This window comes from Phalacrocorax aristotelis, chromosome 14, assembly GCF_949628215.1.
Source record: "Phalacrocorax aristotelis chromosome 14, bGulAri2.1, whole genome shotgun sequence".
Taxonomy (NCBI): domain Eukaryota; kingdom Metazoa; phylum Chordata; class Aves; order Suliformes; family Phalacrocoracidae; genus Phalacrocorax; species Phalacrocorax aristotelis.
The window spans coordinates 13,121,454-13,140,834 of NC_134289.1; the positions used below are offsets into that span (position 1 = coordinate 13,121,454).

General features: G+C 43.0%; 1 protein-coding gene and 1 long non-coding RNA gene across 4 annotated transcripts in view; both read right to left on the bottom strand.

Annotated features, from left to right (window-relative positions):
* The window catches only part of CSGALNACT2 (chondroitin sulfate N-acetylgalactosaminyltransferase 2), a 35,399-nt gene extending 29,851 nt beyond the window's left edge, over positions 1-5,548 (bottom strand). Inside the window, exons 1-2 of one of the 2 annotated variants that reach the window (XM_075109358.1) lie at positions 5,458-5,547; positions 3,619-3,699 (exon numbers count right to left, since the gene is read on the bottom strand). The gene's annotated coding sequence lies outside the window, so the exon portion shown is untranslated. Of the gene's footprint in view, positions 1-3,618; positions 3,700-5,457 lie in introns of both variants that reach the window. The other variant, XM_075109359.1, reaches the window with a different exon arrangement.
* A 2,464-nt stretch (positions 5,549-8,012) lies between these two features.
* On the bottom strand, positions 8,013-19,204 carry LOC142064409 (uncharacterized). 2 transcript variants are annotated; one of them, XR_012663096.1, is made up of 3 exons: positions 18,835-19,204; positions 15,336-15,429; positions 8,013-10,210 (listed from the first exon to the last, which is right to left on the bottom strand). It is a non-coding gene; the product is annotated as an uncharacterized LOC142064409 (long non-coding RNA). The 2 variants fall into 2 exon arrangements; XR_012663095.1 differs by having other exon boundaries at positions 18,831-19,204.
* Between the last annotated feature and the right edge of the window lie 177 nt (positions 19,205-19,381).

Consider the following 19,381-nt stretch of genomic DNA (forward strand, 5'->3'; position numbering starts at 1 on the left):
TGTTCAACCCCTGCGCTTGCAACAGCAACAAAAACTCAACCCAGAAGAACCGTTTAAGTATTATTTCTACTGTTTCTACAGAGAAGATACGCACATGCAAACACCAGAAAGGGACACTGGAGTAGCAGAAAGCCTGCCTGGTACAGATTGTAGCTACCTTGCTACAATCAATTATCACATGTTAAACATCATAGCCACAACATGCACAAGCAGAATTATTTGCAGTACGTCTGTACAGCAGCACCTCAGCCATCAGCATTAAACTGTCACAGCTTCCTATAACTATACACCTGCAAGCCAGAAACTAGCCTTCCATGTCTTTCTCTTGCAGCTGGCATCTGAGGAATTATTAGGGCCATTTTTCCTTAGAAGATCACCTGAGACTCATCACCCTGATTTCCAAATCCTAATATATTAATACAAAACTAGCCTAGCTTCATATACAACTCTTTGGAGAAGTTAGGTGTCCTACAATTTTGATCTTTTATTAAAGTGCTAATCTACTGTCTTGGCAAAAAGCACAATTAACGGTGCAGATACATTAACCTCCTTTTGTGGTTGATGTTCATTTGTCAAAGTTAAACACAAGAAGCAGATATCTATATAGGCATAAAAAAAACACTAAGCTGTTTAGCAGTTTTACTTGGAAATATTTAACACTTGCAAGTATTGTATTTCTAAAGCTACCTTTAACTCCTAGCTGGTTTGCATTGTATTATTGTACCTTTGAACACATAAGAATCTTGAGTTTTGCTCAGCTCAAAGGACTCCGTTGCCTGTGACAGCCATTAAGTACGTGGCAGGGCCCATCTCCAGAGGTTTCATTAGCCATGTAAGAATTTTAATGCTGTTCTACAACTGGAATACCAGTTTCCTTTAACAGAAATTCCCTGCAGTATGCCAAAGAAGAGTAAAATTAGCTCCCTCAGTTTTTGGGAGAACAAGTGCCAAGTGTGTCTGCCCGCCCAGCCCTTTCCCAGCGCCAGTCCAGCCATCCCTACGCTGCTAAGGTGGCTGTGCTGCTTCTGTTCTGCACCTTTCTTTAGTCGCCTGTTGGGTATTTGCACTCAAACTCTCACAGGTAAACGTTCTTACCCCTCCATTTACTGAAGTAATGAATTAATTGAGAAGAAAGAAGCTGATGAGAAGACTCACTTTTGACACCAGGAGGACACGTATGCTGGCCGTTGGGTGCTGATCCAGGCTTTCCACACATCTGCTCTCAGTGACATCCCTACCAGAAAGCCCAGCACCATAAAGGAGATGGATCCTCTTCCAGAAGTTGCCTCACCAGTGAAACAGCACCATTAAGTATGGAGGAGGAAGAAAGGCCAAAGACACCAGCAAGACAGAGCTGCCCTTTATCACCCACCCACTCCACTAGTGAAAGATTTGTTTAATACGAAGGAGGAAGAAGGTGGAAAAAAAAAAAAACACAGGCAGACCTACCCTTTCTGTCTCCCCAACACAGCTGCCAACAGCACGATCCTCAAATGCACTTATTGAGGAGACATGCCATTCCGCCACCACAGGCCAGGAGGCAGATGGGGTCCAAGAACTCCCCAGGACCACGGTGGGGGCTAAAGGAAGCAATCACACCCAAGAGAAGCATGGTGCGGGAAGACACACATACGGCAGGCAGACACAAATGGGTAAACAGGCCAATCACTAGAGTTATTTCTGATTACAGTTGGAGATGATTAAGAATGGCAGGAAATGGTTAGATTAAAAAGAAGTACATGCAAGATTTCCTCACACAATAGCTTCCTCGCGTCAAGTCATGTTTGGATGCTCTGAACTTTGTTTGAAGTTCCACTGATGCTCTTTCCAACGCCCTCGTTTGCACACAGCGCTCTCAGCACCGGCAATGGCCTGGCACCTTTATCAACTCGCTAGTAAGAGTTTTAGAGCATTTGGTTTGTGAATGGAAAAAGCCTTCAAAAACAGGTAAGCTAAAGCAGAGATCATTCCAGATACTCTTCCCACCGTACTCCACTCTGAAATAATTATGGAGCAAGTGTCTCCTGCCAGCCTGACCCACACAGAAGAGCAGCAGTATGGACAGCCTAGTGCCAGCATAGAACCAGTACAAGCTTCTCACACGTGTTTCAGCATGCCGTATTTTCACATGTGGCGAGATCTTCCAGGATTAGGAAAAAAGCTCATTTTCCTTTCCACTTGGACCTCTGATCTTTAGTTATTACGTATAGCTTGCAGTGATTATCTAGTTACTCTTAACAAAAAATTTCTCAGCTAGCAGTGACCATCAGAATCACCAATTTAGATTAGACACACAACAAAGTATAAGATACCCAAGAAATATGAAGCTGTCTAACCCATCTGTCTACATTTTTAGCTATATGCAAGACACTGGCAGCCTTACTGGAAACATTTTTAAACAGGCTTAGACCAAAACAGCCGCTAGATGCTCCTGAAAGAGGCCTCAGAGTATCCTGCCCCACTCCTTTTGCACCAGAAGACACTCATGGCAAGGAGGGCTGCAACTTGCAGTACTGCTCCTGCCTTCAGAAACTATTTTTTTGTTTTTCAAAAGAGCTTCATAAAACAGAAATTTAGAGTATTAAAGTCATTGTATGCTTCCAGATTTTTCTAATAAACAATAATATTAATGGAAGTGCTGGGCTTTTCTAATCATCATTCAAAATGAAACTGTTCTGGCAGACAGTGGGAAGTGCCCTTCTGCAAATTCTTCTCAGAAGCTGTGGCTATAACTCAGAAGTAAAACTATATTGCCATTCCCTTTAAAAAAGCATTATATTTCTTTATGAACATCTTGTGAGTTATGATCTCATCTTCCCCATTTCCAGCACTAAGCTTGCAAGAACATAATTAGTTGCATAGATAAAGCACAGCATTTTCTTTTTTACAAAAGCTCATGTGCTCCTGAAACATTTTACTTCCACTGTGCCCTTTGAGACCTCTTTTTTAAAGACTTCTTGGTGTTTTTTTTCAAAGTCATGTGCTTGAAATCACTGTCTATTTGCTATTTTATTTTTCCACAAGCAAGATTATTAAGGTCTCTTCCCATACCTTTATGCTGGAGAGCTGGTCCTTTAAGAGGGTAGAAAACAGATGAGCTAAGTGAAAGCCAAGCACATCATCAGTTCCGGCGCCACCCAAGTCCCTATCCAAAGCCTGAGTTTCATCTCACCTCCATGGTTCTGCTTCAGCATTGTTTAAAGAGAAAATACTGCAAGTCACGAGCTTGCTTCATAATGACAGACTGTTTCACAGTTAAGAAAAATATTGTGCAATTTGTTTTCTGCAATAAAAAACCTGGCCTCATATTTCTCATACCTTCCCTCCCCCAAGTGTAGTTTTGTCTCTGTTAAAAGTCCAGGCCATTCGGGTGACCCTTTTTACAAAGAGGTCCACAGAACACTTCTGGCAAGCGCGAAAGTAACAGACTGTGGTGCCGGGGTAGAAATTGTTGTGCCAAGTATGCTTGTGGGTTTTCTTGGCAACAAACCACAGCTACTTATCACTTAAATATGCCCTCAGATGATGTTTCTCACTGACTTGGGAGGACCCATATCCCAAGGCTGGAACTTAAAAGCAAAGCATTTAAATTGAAGAATAACTTAGTGCAACTCCTACCATGATGCAGCAGCCTTAATGATAGGTTTGGGGCTTTCTGGGTTTTGGTTTTTTTTCCTTCTTCTTCTTCCCCCTTTATGCCTGAGGAAGACACCAAAACAAAGTCATGGGATCAAGAAGGGAAAGAACTCTTCACGGTCAACTGATCCTAATCACGCTGAAGTTTTCATGGGTTTCCTCCAAGGACAGACAAGCTATAGAGTTTCTATTTGTGCCGTGTGGTCCTGTACTTCAAGATCATTGTTATTCCTTCCATTCCCACCTTACCGACGGTTTAGGACAGCGGTGCTGTAGCAACACTCACTGTGGATCTCCCGATATGTACGATAAGGACTTACTGCCAGGAGCCTCCCATAAAAGCCTCAGGGTATAACTGAGGCCTGTAGCTAACACCCCATCCGCAAAACACATCTGCCTCCGCTGACAGCTACTAGGAATACTTCCAAGCCGCTGCCTTTGACAGTGTTTGGGGGCTCACTATCTAGCTCATAAATAAAGGAAAGCCAGAAGTTTCTTTCAAACACACTGAAGCAGGGTAGGAACTTTCAGCTAGTGCAAGCTGGAAAAGAAGAAACCGTCTTGTTCACAGGCCCTGACACTGATAGTTTCCAAGACATTAAAAGAAAAAAACAAGGACAAAAATTTACTATATGACCTTTGCCTGAGGGATATTCACTCTGTGTTAAGACAGCCTCACTCTTTTTTTGCAGCTCTTCCTAGTTACTCACCAAAGCAACAGGACACGCTTAGGCCTTATCCATCATCTACAAACTCAGCAGAAGAGATCAGTGTCTCAGTTTCCCCCGATAGAGGGATGAAGAGGAAAAATAAAGCCAAACTACAAAACCACAGAATAAAGTAAAAAATTAAGCAGATCGGAATTACACTTCACTGAAAACACAGTACCAAGTTTATACTCAGCTTTAAAAACCATCTTGCAAATTGCAACCCTCCCCTTTCTGCTGTAGTATTCCTCCTATAAATGAGTTAGTTTCAAGATTAATGGACTGATAACAACTACACAATTTTATTTTTGACGTTCAACATCAAAACGTTCCACTTTCACAGGCGACGAGAGCACAGAATCTACTGAGCAAGAACCCAGCCCGCAAAAAGCAAATGTAAGCCGTAGTTAAACAACTCTAAATATCCCACTGAAAAGAATTAAGTGCCCTCTTATCATCGTTTCTTCTCTTTCTGGGGGCAGGGAGGCCGGGACGGATGGTGGTGGAAGGAAATGGGGTTTCTAGTGGTTTGAGCGAGTTAAAAACCCGAACCCCAAGCGGCCCGAGGACTGAAAGGGGAGATGACAGCCCGGCGCTGCACTATCGCCCGGTCGCAAGGAGACAAGGGAGATGGGCGCTGATGCCTCCTCGGGGACGTTAAACCTCACCGCGCTCCCAGCGCTGCCTCCAGACTACGTCCCCCTCCAGAACCCCGCTCTCCAGCCTATTTGGGGCCGAGGAGGGCAATGGCAACGCAATCCTGAGGAGGAAGAGGAGCGAATTTCATCGCTGGGATATCGCTAGGAGAAAAAACGAATTACGCCGCTAAGGCCCCCGCCGGGAGGAGGGCGGGCAGCGGCCTTGGGACGCGGCGCACGGCTGGCCCCCCTCCCGGGGCTGGGCCCCCCGCCGCAGCCCCTCTCCCCGCCGCCAGCTCGGCCGGCCTCAGCCCCGCCACACGCTCCGCGCCGCCCGGCCACGCTCCCGCTCCGGCACGGGCGGCTCGGCGGCTCCCGGAGCACCGCTCGGCGCCTCCCCCACCCCCACACCGGGAGCGGGGGGCCGCTGCGGGGCGCGGGAGGCGGCGGGAGGGGCACGGGGCGGCCGTACTCACCGGGCGGGCCCCGCCGCCAGACCGCGGCCACACTTCCTCTGCGCTAGGAAAGGGGCGGGCAGCGCCCCGCCGCCGCGGCGGCCCTTAAAGGGGACGGCACCGACCGCCTCCGGGGCGGGAACGGGCCCCGGCTCCTTTCCTTCCTCCCCTCCCCTTCTCCGGGGCCGCGCCCCGCGCTCGGCCCCACTCACCTGCGCGAGAGCCGGGCGCCGAGTGCCGTCCGGAGCGAAGCCCCGGTGCTCCCGGCCGCCGCCCCCCAACGTAACCGCCCTCCGCTTGGCACTCAGCAGCCCCTCGTCCTCAGGCGGGCGGAGACCCCTTCCACCATAATTATACAAATAATAATTATTCCTTCATAATTATATCTATAATATTCATAAATGGCTCCAACACGCAGCCCGGGAGGGGGCTGGGCATCCGAGGAGCTGGACTGTTCAGTCTCGACCTCAAGCCCTCCAACAGTAAAGGCCTTTCCAGGGAATACCTGGACTAAACAGTGATTTTAAATAGGCAGGGTTGCTCCATATGGACTGGGTGCCCTGCCAGTGCCCTTTGCTGCCTACTTGGCCGCGCTGGTCCCTCTGGCCCATTTGCAGGGAAAGCATGTTGGCCGGCGTGACTGGCCCTCCGCTGGCCTATCCTTTGAAGCTTGCCGTGGGGCTGGATTGTCAAAGTCAGGTATCCATCAAAAGTATATCTGAAGAGGCTCATGGAGAAGAGAATTACCAGAAGACTCACAGAATCATTAAGGTTGGAAAAGACCTCTAGGATCATCAAGTGCAACTGCCAACCCAACACCTCACATCTCCTAAACCATACCCTGAAGTGCCATGTCTACACATTTTTTTTTAACTCCTCCAGGGATGGTGACTCCCCCACCTCTCTGGGCAGCCTGTGCCAGTGCCTGACCACTCTTGCAGTAAAGACATTTTTCCTAATATCCAGTCTAAACCTCCCCTGTCACAGCTTGAGGCCATTTCCTCTCGTCCTGTCACTAACGACCTGGGAGAAGAGACCAGCCCCCCCTCACTCCAGCCCCTCTCAGGCAGCTGCAGAGAGCGGGAAGGGCTCCCCTCAGCCCCCTCTTCTCCAGGCTAAACCCCCCCAGCCGCCCCCCAGCACACTTGTGCTCCAGACCCTGCCCCAGCCCCGCTGCCCTTCTCTGGACACGCTCCAGCCCCTCAAGGCCCTTCTTGTCCCGAGGGGCCCAAACCTGAGCCCAGCATTCGAGGTGGGGCCTCCCCAGGGCCGAGCACAGGGGCCCCATCCCTGCCCGGCTCCTGCTGGCCACACCAGTGCTGACACAAGCCCGGGGGCTGGTGGCCTCCTTGGCCACCCGGGCACTGCTGGCTCATGCCCAGCCGGCTGTCAGCCAGCACCCCCAGGGCCTTCTCCGCCGGGCACTTCCCAGCCACTCTTCCCCAAAGTTTTAGATTCTCTCATATGCACTCCTGAAACTAGGTAAACATGGGTTCCTTCTCTTTTCTTAAGCAGTATGTAAATATACTACTATTTTAAACCTCATGCGACGTTTCAGTGTTGCATATTCCAGATGACTGGTGAGTGTCCCTCAGCTCCTGCTTGCCTTCTGCGTTGTGGTAAATGGGTAGGAGTTTACTAGACACCCGTGTTATTTTACTGATACTGGAGACTGCAGCATTCTGTAGACATAATATTATTTGGAAGTATGAGAAGATAACAGACTGGAAATAGCTGAAATTACTGATACATTAGCTAATGCTACGATGTAGATCCCAAACAAACTCTGACAACCCTGTGTCACCCACTACAGCGAGCAGCCAGGCTCTGAATATTGACCTTCAGGCTTCCCAGGTACCGCTTCTCTGCGCAAGACCTAGTTGCCACTACATGGGGAGATCTCTACAGTGCCTTACAGGAGATTGTACACAAAATAATACTTCTTTTAAGTGCCATTTTCCTCTATTTACCAGAGTTCCTTCAGTTCCAGAAAGATTATTTTCAGATTGAGAGAAAGAAAGAAGAATGGGTTTCTTAAAACTCTAGTAATAACAACTTGGGTATTCATAGCCGTCTCTGTATGAGAGGTCTACCACGACAGGGAAAACAGTGTTTTTGTAGTGATGTTGTGTGTAACTTCCTGACTCGTCTGTCAGAATGAGCTACTCCAACATTAGACATTCCTTCATAACTCAGGCCTATATTTATGCTGACAGATGTTGTAGTTCCTATTCGGTATTAGTTTTACAGCCCCACAGAAGAATTCCCGGTTTGTTTGTGAATAAAGGAGGCAGTAAAACATTTAGCAAATGCCTGTGTTTTAAGACACAATTTGTATTTGCAGACCTCCTAGCATCTGAAAGCAGTAAGTCTATAGGTGACACAGCTTTGAATTTTATTGAAATGTGATAGAATGATTATTTTAGAGACGTGGAGACAGACTTGAAAAATACTTTGCTAAACTTTGGTAAACGCTCTTCTTAAATTGGTACAGTTAGGGGAAAGGAAGTGGTTGGTAATAGCTGATTCAAAAAAAGAAGAGTTTTCCAGAACAGCATTAGCTCCAGCCTCTAGTGGGTTTGGTTTTTTTTTTTTTCCTTGCTGCCTGGTTTGTTTTTTTTTTTTAAGCATATATGTGGGCTGGAGGGGAAGAAAGAGTAGAAAAAAGAGGAGCTGATCTGAGAACATGAGCTGAAGCGAAAGAGTAATGTAAATGAGACCAAAGGAGAAAAGAGGAAAAAAAAAGGCAATCCTTCGACAGTGGATATTTTTGTCATCTTATCCTCTTGAGCCAAAAGGAAATGTGTATGTGGAATAAAAAAATGGTCTGTTATTTTGCCTGAAAATTCAGAGCTTTAATTACCAAACAATAGTCATTAGTTCTCCTTGACACAGGGCTTTTTGTCAAATACCACAGCTCAGTCTTACTCATGGCACAATTCCAACATGGTCCCATGTGAAGCTGCTCTCTTTATCCTTAATAGTTGCAAATTATTTATACAAGATATTGAACGACACAACCAAAAGTATCAAGAATTTTTAATAGCCTGAAATAAACCATCCTACAGTATTTTAATTATCTGGATTTATATTTTCTTCCCTTACAATCCTCATTTTAAGCTTTTATTCTAAATTATATTCCATAACCCTTTGTCACTGGTCCTGCCCAAATACATCTTGTTGCCATGGGCTGTGAAATAAGGGATCGTAGGAGAGGTGGTGCGCTACAGCAGAATTAACCTGTGTCTGGCTTGGGGAATGCTAACCTCCGCCTCAGGCTCTGCTGGCGACGCTGTCGTGTGGGCATCAGCCCGGCCACCGAAAGGCTAACCTAGGGCTCGCTTGGTGTGCACCTCCCAAAGTAAAAACGACACCATTACTGCCTTATCATTATCTTGGGCTACCTACGATGAGTATTAAAGGTGCTTGGAAGGTCTGGATACTTTACTTCACTGCTTTACAGGCTGAAATAATCTCTAGACTTAAGCTAGGTTTAAGAAGAACAGTGCATATGGAAACTTATTTTTGTACTGACACACCAGAGCAACTCTACCATGCCGTAATCTTCCTAAATTCATTGTTACTGTTCCGTTTATTTTGCATTGCAGCAACATTTTGATTTTGGCAATGCTTAGACTTTTGGCCTCTACATCTTTGAATGCTGAAGGACTACATTTATTTATGCAGTGGTTTGGTATCAAATAGAAACGAATTCTTTGGCATTATAATGTACTAAATTTGGGACCCAGAAGCATATAATTTATATAACGTTTGGTAAATGAGCTGCTATGGATTGTTTTTTCCTGCTGTTTTGGGATCACAGTTGCTAAATTACTTCCTTTCAGAAACTGCTATTAGAAAACAGTCTGTACAGACTGCGTCAACCACAGGATCAACGGACGTTAAATTTATATAGGGTGCCCTCATACATTAAAGCAGGCTTAGTAATTTTTATACTCAATTCATGAAAATTGCTTATCAACAAGATAGCTGATATAATCACAGCTGTAAGTGAACGTAAATAAGATTTAATTTTATCTGGTAGCTGAAAGAGCTTTCTTCTGGTAACAAAAATGCTTATTATCGTCCACTTGTTTTTTCTTTGAATAGTGATAATTTAGTTTAACTTTATCAGTGCTATTGGCACCTGGAAGAGCATATGGAAGGATAGATCAGAATTGTTTGGATACAAGCTCTTAAATTAACTTTTTCCTTTTGAAATCAATATAAAGTTGCTGTTAGCCACAAGACTTTGCTGAGCTCTTCATGGGTAACAAATGGATCCCAGAAACGTGGGCACCCAGAAGTGACGTGGGCGTCACTTTGGTTTGCACTGCAGAGGAATGGGAGCGCAGAAGGGGAATTGCAGGGAGCTGCATTAAGTGCCCAGGCTCCGCTGCCTGCTCCAGCTGGGAGCAGCAGGCAATATTCTGCAGCAGCAGCGGATCATTTTTCTTGGCCATATGGCCTTATTTTTCCTGGCAGGCACAAAGGGTCATATGCCCGGGGCTCCACCGCTCACTTGCAGCTGCACCAGGGTATCACACCAGACCAACCAGTAACAAGTACGGAAAGGAATCCACGTATGTAGTGCTGGAATTCTATATCGGTTTGTTTCTGACTACTCCAAGACACTTTTACTATACGGCTTCTGTCTAATGACACTGAGAAGTGCTTTAAGTGCTTTTCTAAGAAGAGCAGAAAATTTTGTCACAAATATATTGACTGTAAAGCAGCAGCTCTGAAACGAAGTCCAAGCAGCTGTATTCTGTACCTAGAATGGAAAACAAATTAGGAAGACTTTGACTAAAGGACTCAATATTATGCAAAACATACAAAAAATTACACCTTTTTTTTTTTCTATTCTTCAGTATTGCAGAACAGTAACCTGTTAAAACTATAAAGCAATATATTTAACATCAGTCCTATTAAATTACTTTTTAACCTGTTTAATCTGTAGGTTTCAGTGCCTAGGATGCAGAAGGAGAAATAAGTTAGATCCTTCTATATATGAGACCTAAGCCAGACAATCTTTCATGAGCACTCCTTGTCTGAGAAGATAACAGTGTCAGTTATCAAGGTCTTTTGGTTGGTTATCTGGTTGGGTTCCTTTTTTACTTGAAAACCTCCTGCACTAAAGGTCAAGTTATTGAGATAAATGTCCACATTAGATACATTATCTTTATAGAGGGAAATATTTGGGCTTCCTTAATCTGAGACACTTCATGTTTTATACAAAATATTTAGTATGTCAGTATTTAATATGCCTTACTGCATAGCTCTTGTACCCACTGGGCCTGTCCAGCAGCCAGAAAAAACCACCACCACTTTCCACACAAAATAAAGCCAAAGCTGTAGGGAGGCACGGTACAGAGATGGTCACCCATGCTGACAGGTTAGCAAACAAGTTAGTACAAAAGCGGTCTTCGTTTCTTTGTACGATAGACAGGATCAGAGACAATGAAACTTCCTATGTGTTCGTTGTCTGTAGTGTGCTGGCCCATTTTTGGCAATATCTATCTATTCCACTACAGTTTGGGTTTTTTTTTTTTTTCCAAGTGTTAGCTGCAGGCTTGTCTGTCACTACCCAAAAAAAAGTCTCCCTCCTTTTGAGTCCAAACTCAGGTCAGTTTGTTCATAAAATAAGCAATGTTTGTTTCTCTTACCTCTCATTGTTGCGTACACATCATTAAAATGTTTTTAAGCGCAACATTTTCCATATTTGTAAACTATGCCTCCCATAAAATGACATAGACATAATAAAATCACATCATAGCCTTGATTTTGTTAGTAGTACTTTACTATCAAGGACTGAAAAAGTCTCACAGTGTTGAAGGGGTGTAAGACAGGGCTAAAGGAAGGTAGCGTGCACACTGTTCCCTCCTCAGGAGGGAGCCCTCCTGGGTACCATGGGGTATCAACAGACAACCAGAAAGAAATACCGTACCTCAGCTGAGCACATAAAAATACTGTGTTTAGATTTTTCACGGAAATTGGCATCTGTTCCTGTGGTGCGTAAAAACAGCGGCTGATTTTATGAAGGGCGTTAATGCACGCTGCTGAGGCTTCGCTATTGTCATTATAAAACCAATTGGTAAAGATGAACTGATTTGCAAAGTCAGGATCAAACGTCACTGCGCTACCTTCCTAACAGTCTCACAAGATCCTCTTTAATTTTTGACTTGTAACAATTATCTTGTCTTTATCTTTGTTAAGAAAAAGCTTTGCTAATAAGAATCTCACAATGGCTCACATCTGTCAGTGAAATGGAGCTCCAAATCAAATGAATTCAAAGCAAGATTTGACATTAGAAATGCAATCATAGGACAGCTGAATAGCAAGATGCTTTGAAATTCACTTGAATTTGTTCCCACATCTCCTCAAGAGCAAGGAAAATTTGTTCCTGCTTCTCCTTTCGTGCTCCTATTTTTAGAACTAGAATGACAAAGACCTAATCTGGCAGGCTGCGCCCCATTTAAAATAAGGAATATCGGGTGCAGAAGCGTTTATCAGAAGGAATTGAATTGATATATCTATAAATATTCTATTTTTTCTCTTTAATTTAAATTTCAAGATTATCAGTTACCAGTTCTGTGACTGTGCAAGACAAGCAATGATTTGTACTATTAAAAAAAGAAAAACCAAATCATGTCTATGACAGGATAAGGACAGAGATAAAAAGTTTTAAAAAATTGACTGTTTCTGCAACACAAGCATCTTAGAAACTGCGTGCAGGCTATCTTAATGTTCCTGAACTGTACTCAAAACATGAGGATCTCCATTACTGGTTTATAAAATTTGGCCACATATAGCAGGTGAAAATGTAGCTTAACATGTGAATGCTAACAGGCGGCTGCTTGTTTTGTGTATGTTTTTGTGGCGCAAACAGCTACGATTTTGCTCTCTCAGTCAGGCTGTAGCGAGGTGGGGGTCGGTCTCTTCTCCCAGGTCACTAGCGATAGAATGAGAGGAAACGGCCTCAAGCTGCGTCAGGGGAGGTTTAGGTTGGATATTAGGAAGAATTTCTTCCCTGAAAGAGTGGTCAGGCGCTGGCACAGGCTGCCCAGAGAGGTGGGGGAGTCACCATCCCTGGGGGTATTTAAAAGGCGTGTAGTTGTGCCACTTCAGGGCATGGTTTAGGAGGCCTGGGGGTGTTGGTTGATGGTTTGACTTGATAATCCTAGAGGTCCTTTCCAACCTTAATGATTCTGTGATTCTATGATTAGGATGGTGCGCTGCTTGTGCTTCCGCACATAGGCTATTTACAGGGGGAAGACCCAGAGGTGCTGGGTTCTGGAAGGATGAAGTGGTGCCAGAGGGAAGGGGTCCTTGGCCATCCCTTGCCTGAGATGGTAACTGCCAGCAGCGGCCCGCCATGTATCAGCACACCTTTCTGCCCCAGCTTCCCAGGCCAGCAGCAACCTCCCTCCTGCAGAGGGAGGTCAGGGCACAGCGAGGGTAGCGCTGGGGATGGGGAGTTACTGAGGGACTGCGTGGCATAACCAAGAAGGCTAAAACCTATAATCTCAGTTTTTAACCTAACTCCAGCGTCCAGATTAAGTAACAATTCTTGTTTACCTGTACCTTCTCCCTCTGCTCCCCTGAGCTGTGTTCAGATCTCGTATGGCAAGGTCTTTACTGTACGTTTGCTTACTTTTATAGCAATAAAGATAATATGGGCTCTTCATATGACTGCATTTCAAGGTCTAATGCCACCAATAATGTTCCGTTACATGTTGCCTAACAAATATATGATTATCACTTGGAACGGCAACTATTATAAATAATCTCTAGTTTAAGGCCTAGCATTTCAAAACATGCATTTCACATTTCGTAACATTAGTAAACCATAATGGAGACTCAGTTAAGCAAGCCAAAATGATTCAATAAACATTATTTCTCTTTGGTTAAAAAGTTGTCTCTGATGACAACTTGTTGCAATCCAATTTGATTGCTTGCTTTATCTTTGTGCATGTAGAAATGGTGAGAAATGTCTTTCAGTATAAATTAAAATAATAGTGTTTTTTTAAAAAAAACATATAATCTGTTTCTGCTCAGTATTTAACAAATTGTCACAGTTCATTTTAACAAATGATCTTGGAAGAGCAACGCTGGGTGAGACTTCCAACTGTCATGTTTTAAAATAAAAATCCTTCTAATGGGCATAAACTGCATGCCTTTCTATTTGCTATGTCTGGACCAGGCCACTGTTGAGAAAGCCTCTCTGCACAGGAAAACCAGTTAAGTGTTTGAATGATTTCCTGACTCAAGGCTAAAATCTTCCTCAATTATTTATACCCTGTGGCAGAAGGAATCATTCTTGTCTTCTGCTGTCAAATCAATCACTGACAGTCCTGACCAGACGAGCCCTATCTTGGAGAGCAGCGAACTCTGCTTGCTTCTTGCTGGCTGGTTCTTGAAGCTGCATATGCATTTAAAAAAAGTATACTATAAATCTGCTATTTATCTCCTGAATATTTCCATAGGCTTTTCCCACATCTCAGTCTTTACAATGCTCTTCCAAACTTTTCAGTTATCTTAAGAAGATGAGCCCGTTACTAGCTTTCTCAAGGAACGAGAACAGCCCTCTCGAGCCGCCTCCTCGTCTGTCATATCAGCCACTGCTTACTTGGGATTCCACCCTCTTGACATTTTCCTTCCCAACAGAAGTAAAGTTGTAATGAAGTTACTCCAAATCTCTTCCTTTTTTTTGTGAAATACTCTTGAATAAATGGGTACTATTGTTGTTATTGGTAACCATTTGGTAAACAGGTAGGATCAGCATATCCTACTGTTTTATTGATTTGCGTTGGGCTATATCTTACTTCTTCAGAAAAATCTGAAAGAGGAAATGGAATTGTTAATTTTTTCCCCAAAATAACCTTAAAATTTACCTAAATATAGGCAAGCAAGATTCTTAGGAAACCAGATGCTTATAATACATGCTCACTTGATTTAGTTTTATTAAAAAAATGTTAAAATACTTTCATCCTTAAGCAGAGTAAATTCAGACAGGAAATTGCCTTGGCAGCTAGCTAGGAAAATGGCGTGTGTTGCAAATAAAAATCAGTGCCCACATCAAACTCTTTCAACTATATCAGCCCTGAATGGCTGAAAAAAATATACGAGGGCTTTAACAAGTACTTACATGACCTGTGGAATGCAGAAGAATCAGACTGGAAACTGCAGTGTATAATTCATATGTGGATCTAAGCCAAGTTTCTACAGGAATTCAAATCTGTGGCTATGTCTTGGGCTAAAAAATTCAAGGTCAGCAGTCCAAATTTCTTGAGTTGTTCTATATGAAATACCTACCAGCATTAGACAAAAACTTAGGGAAATGCATATGTGCTTCAAAATGGCTTTGTTTCTGAACATGGACTGGATCTGTTTCACACCTCTGAAGCCCCTAAAGACGCAAAACATTCATTTTGGCGTTTCTAAACCTTCCTTTTGTTGCTGTGAATTCGCTGAAATTAAAAATCCAAACGTTTTTGGCTGGTGATAATTACAAGTTTAGAGAGAATCATTTAAACAGCTTGGTTAACGGTGAGAACCCAGTGTTAGAAGCGCCAAGGGGTGTTAACAGCTACAGCTTTATGTGGGAGGAGATGTGTTAGCTACAGCCCCGTGGATATAAAGATAACTTTCTCTTTTCATAACAGCCTCACAGCTCTGGGTGTATACAATCACAAGCCACACTATGTTTATTAAGTACCAACCCTCTCTTAACATGTACATTAACTTCTCAGTTCGGATCTGGACTGTGCTTTTAAAGTGAACCTCCGCTCTTTAACTTCAGGTTGCTTTTGTTCTGTTGCAGGGTTTATGAACATGAGTGTGACTAGACCTGCGCTTCCCAGTGAGCCCTCACATGATACCTTCTGCGTGGCCTGTACCTGAGAGACAGGACATTTGTCTTCTGCCAATTCTGTCCGGTCAGCAGCTTGTTGGTTTGCAAGCTTCACGACTGAGGAGGTAGGGAACTCCATCCTGCAGCATATAAATAGGAGGGGTCCCAGTCTCCTCACCAACTCAAATCCTTCTGTCCCTGCAGACTTCTGCGTATGGAAAAGTCTCCGGTGGGCAAATCTGTGTTCCTTCCCAGGTCAGATCACATGGGGAGTAAGAAAACAGTGGGATGACAACTGAGGAGAAAGAGACCACACGTATCTGCTCTTTGCAGTCATTTGTTGACTCCTTGTCCGACAGATGTAGCGCTAGTGTGGTGTGCACTAACTCCACAACTACTTTTGGCAACAGTGTTCTGAAAGATTACAGCCATATGTCCGTGCAGTATTCAGTAATAAATTATTTTGCAAACATAATTCTAAAACTAAGGCCCTAGATGCATTGGCTTACATTCTTTTCAGCCCTACACTTAAAGGAGATTATGAAATACATAGAAACCTACTCCTGCTACAATGGACACGCTTTCCAGCAGGGGACCTCTGTTTCTCTTTTGGAGCATGCCAACACATTGCTGAAGTTAAGAAATAGTTGTAATATCTGGTTCTGTTCACAACAATCGCTTGCATAGAGGGTGAGAAAATGAAGCTGATATAGCAGCTTCCCCCCCCCCCCCCCCAAGCCTCTAACTTTTATGCTTTATTTGTATGTGTTCTCATAAATACTAGAGGAATTTTACACAAAATGCTGGGCTACCCTAACTTCCCATGGGGACTGCTGCAGGTACCAGGCTGATGGGAACTGCCCCTTAACACAGACTAGGCAGGAAGAGTGGCTGCTTTTACCTTCACAGCCTACTCACATTTTAAAACACTGTATCTACACAGACATATTCAGTAGTTCTTACCACACAACTAGTGACTCTTTCCACTACATCAACATTGTGATAAAATAAGCGTCTTTATCATGGATATTTTGGGTCAAGATTTGCCCATTGGCTGACTCTCTCTGCATTAAAATCAGCAGAGGTTTATCGGGGAGGTGACCGAGGTCAAAGCTGAATGCTTTGTGAAAACCCAATCCATTTTTATAATTGGGAGCCAAAAGAACCCCAAAGAACCAGAAATACCTACTGTAAACATCACTATGTATTCAAAATATGCGCATTACTTCCTATCAGTGTAATAGATTGAACCGCTGCAAACTTCTGTGCTTTGCTGATTAAATGGAAAGCTTTTTCTTGTGGCAAGGTAAAAACGCACTTAAACCAGTTATATGTTAATACACATTTGCTTGTATCAGCAAGGATAGAATCAAACTCTCGGTCTGATACCTAATGACATCATTACGTTGTCATTGATTTCAAAGTTACTGATGCTTTTAACTACCTCGGAGATGAACACGCTTTTCTTTCATTCTCTTTTCTAATAGGGAGACAGGGAAAGTTATTGCTTGACATGTAAAGTACAACTGCAGTGCTCTTAAATTGTTCGTACCTTTTTGGGTTGGCCTGTAATCCATATGATACGGCTCCCGGATGAGGTGAAGTTGGATAATTACGACATGTACCTTATTAGCCCAATGTAAGGAGCCAGTTATTTCAGATGAGTTTAAGGGGAGGTGTACTTGCCTGTACTCAGGGAGGCAAAACTTTTTTACTTAATTGCAGAACCATATCAGCAAAATGAACTTTCGTAACAGCTCAAAGTAGTACATTTTTAGCAAGAAATTTGTTGTGTTGAGATACCATGCGACCCTGTATAAAGCCAGATGAACCCAAAAAACACACCATGAAAAGAGAGGAACTCTTCATCTTCTCAAAATGGACTAAGAGTATTTATATATCTCTATCATAACTGGAAGATACAGGTTGATGTCCCGAAGGATTAGAAATGAGAAACATACATGAAATACAGCTTACATGAACAACTCCTCTCTACTGAAGAACTTGATAAATACTAAAAAATATTTTATTCACCGTCTCTTCTAGATATACATTAGAGGTACATTTGTGCTTACCTGTCTTCTAGTGCCTGGCACCTGCTTCTAAATACTGCTTCTAGACGGACAAGTTACAATATCGTGCTAGGGAGGGGTAGGCCCAGGCTATTGCTACTTTGTCCATATTTTGATAAGATTTTTTGTACTTTTGCTAGCAGACTATTGGGATATTTGATTTTAGACCAGCAGATGTTTATGAATAATTCATTCATGAACGATGCCACTAACTTCAGAGGGTTTACTGAAATCATATGAAGTTCGATGCAGTGGACCCAAACAGCTTAGGTTTCTTATTAAGATTTTACGTACTTTCATACATCCTAAGGCAATCATAGGGTTCCTGTTTCAGAAAGATAGCTTAGGCTGAAAAAGTCAAACCATTCACCTCGCTGTGGACAATCTGCACCTTGTTTATGGGGGGCGTTGCCTGGTGCTACCTGGGAGCTGAACGTCGTCTCCAGTATCCTGTTACAAATTTACCGCTGAAGCTGCAGCAAACAACACGGGCTTCTAGGTGGGCTGGGTTTTGAAACAAAGCATTTCAAAATTATATGTGATTTTTTTTTTTAAACTTCCAAAAGTTACAGGCGAAATATCCTTTTTTAGATAAATTTTGAGGCTTGTATTATTCAGGTAAGGTTGATTATAAAACATAAATGAATAGAAACTTGCTTTTACCATACGTTTTTGAGAATTACTTAAAACAGGTCCAGCTGAGCGTACCATAGAGATTCATGCACGTTTTACATGACAAATATTAGATAAAACCATATGATTTAAATATTATGTAGCTTGTATTCATGGGACAAGATTTTTAAAAATTTCTGTTACATGAAACAGGCTAATGCCTGCAGATTAAAATCTGCAACCTCACAGTAGATTTTCCGAGTATCATACCTCTGGAAGGGTTTGTAGAAATGAATATTACGGTAAGTCCCTTGTGCTGCTCTAATGACTAGAAAGACACGTGAGATTCACCCTCTCCCCCATCTGTCACAGCTCAAAGCACAGACAGGTAAACTACATCATCTCTGCAGATATTTAGAAAAGGCTGGCAGGAGTTTTTAGAATGTTATTCCCTCCAACCTGTACATTTGAGTCACTTGTTCACTTCGACTTCAGTCTCCTCAGGGCAGCCAAGTGCGTATTTCTGGCAGCGATGGAAATAATCGCCTGCAGTATCACTTTTTCCTCACACGGGAAGTTCATTTACTCCCTCATGGGGAACTGAAAGAAGATTGTCATCCTTCCAACAAAGGCAATGCAGAACAAGTAGGAAACACTTCAAGGGAAATATTTACAAAAATAGTGTACACAAAAGATAGAAGAATCTTCCGTATTATGAATGACTACTAGAAAGTAATAATCTATTTCTTATGAGCACTCATGAGCAGGAAGGGAGTCAAAATTAGTTGAATTAGGGAACACTTGCTAAGAATTATTCATCCACTGGTTATTTCAGCATCGCTTACAATCCCACTCACCTACTGTACAGCCATGTTGTTGCAGGGCTTTTCAGGTTAGAAATTGGGCGCTTCACATCTCTCAGTTGAATACCATTGCTGAAGATGGTTGATGAAAATAAATTCTTAATTTAAGGAAGGGAAGAAAAAAAAAAAGAAAACCCCCCAAAATCTCCATGCGTTGATTACTCATGGCAAATGAAGGATTCCCCTTCACTGACATAAAATACAGGAAAAGGACTGGGCAAAGCAAAAAGTTACCACAAATGCCATTTTTTTCTCTCCCTTTTTTCATATATCTCTCAGTAGAAAGAAAAAAGCCCATATAATGGGCTTATTTTTCAGTGCCATTTATTTTAAAAGTATGCATTCTGACAGTTGTGTCATCATGCCAGTGAAGCTCACCGTTATATCACAGCTGAGCCCCTTCTGTATCCATAGCTATTTCTGTTTACTGTACAAAAACATTACACAACAGGGCAAATGTTTGTACAAAGAAAAAGTCACTCTGCTTTGTGCTTGTCCGAAACCAGGGCAGGATCAAGTATGATATCCAACAGGGAGGGTGTTTA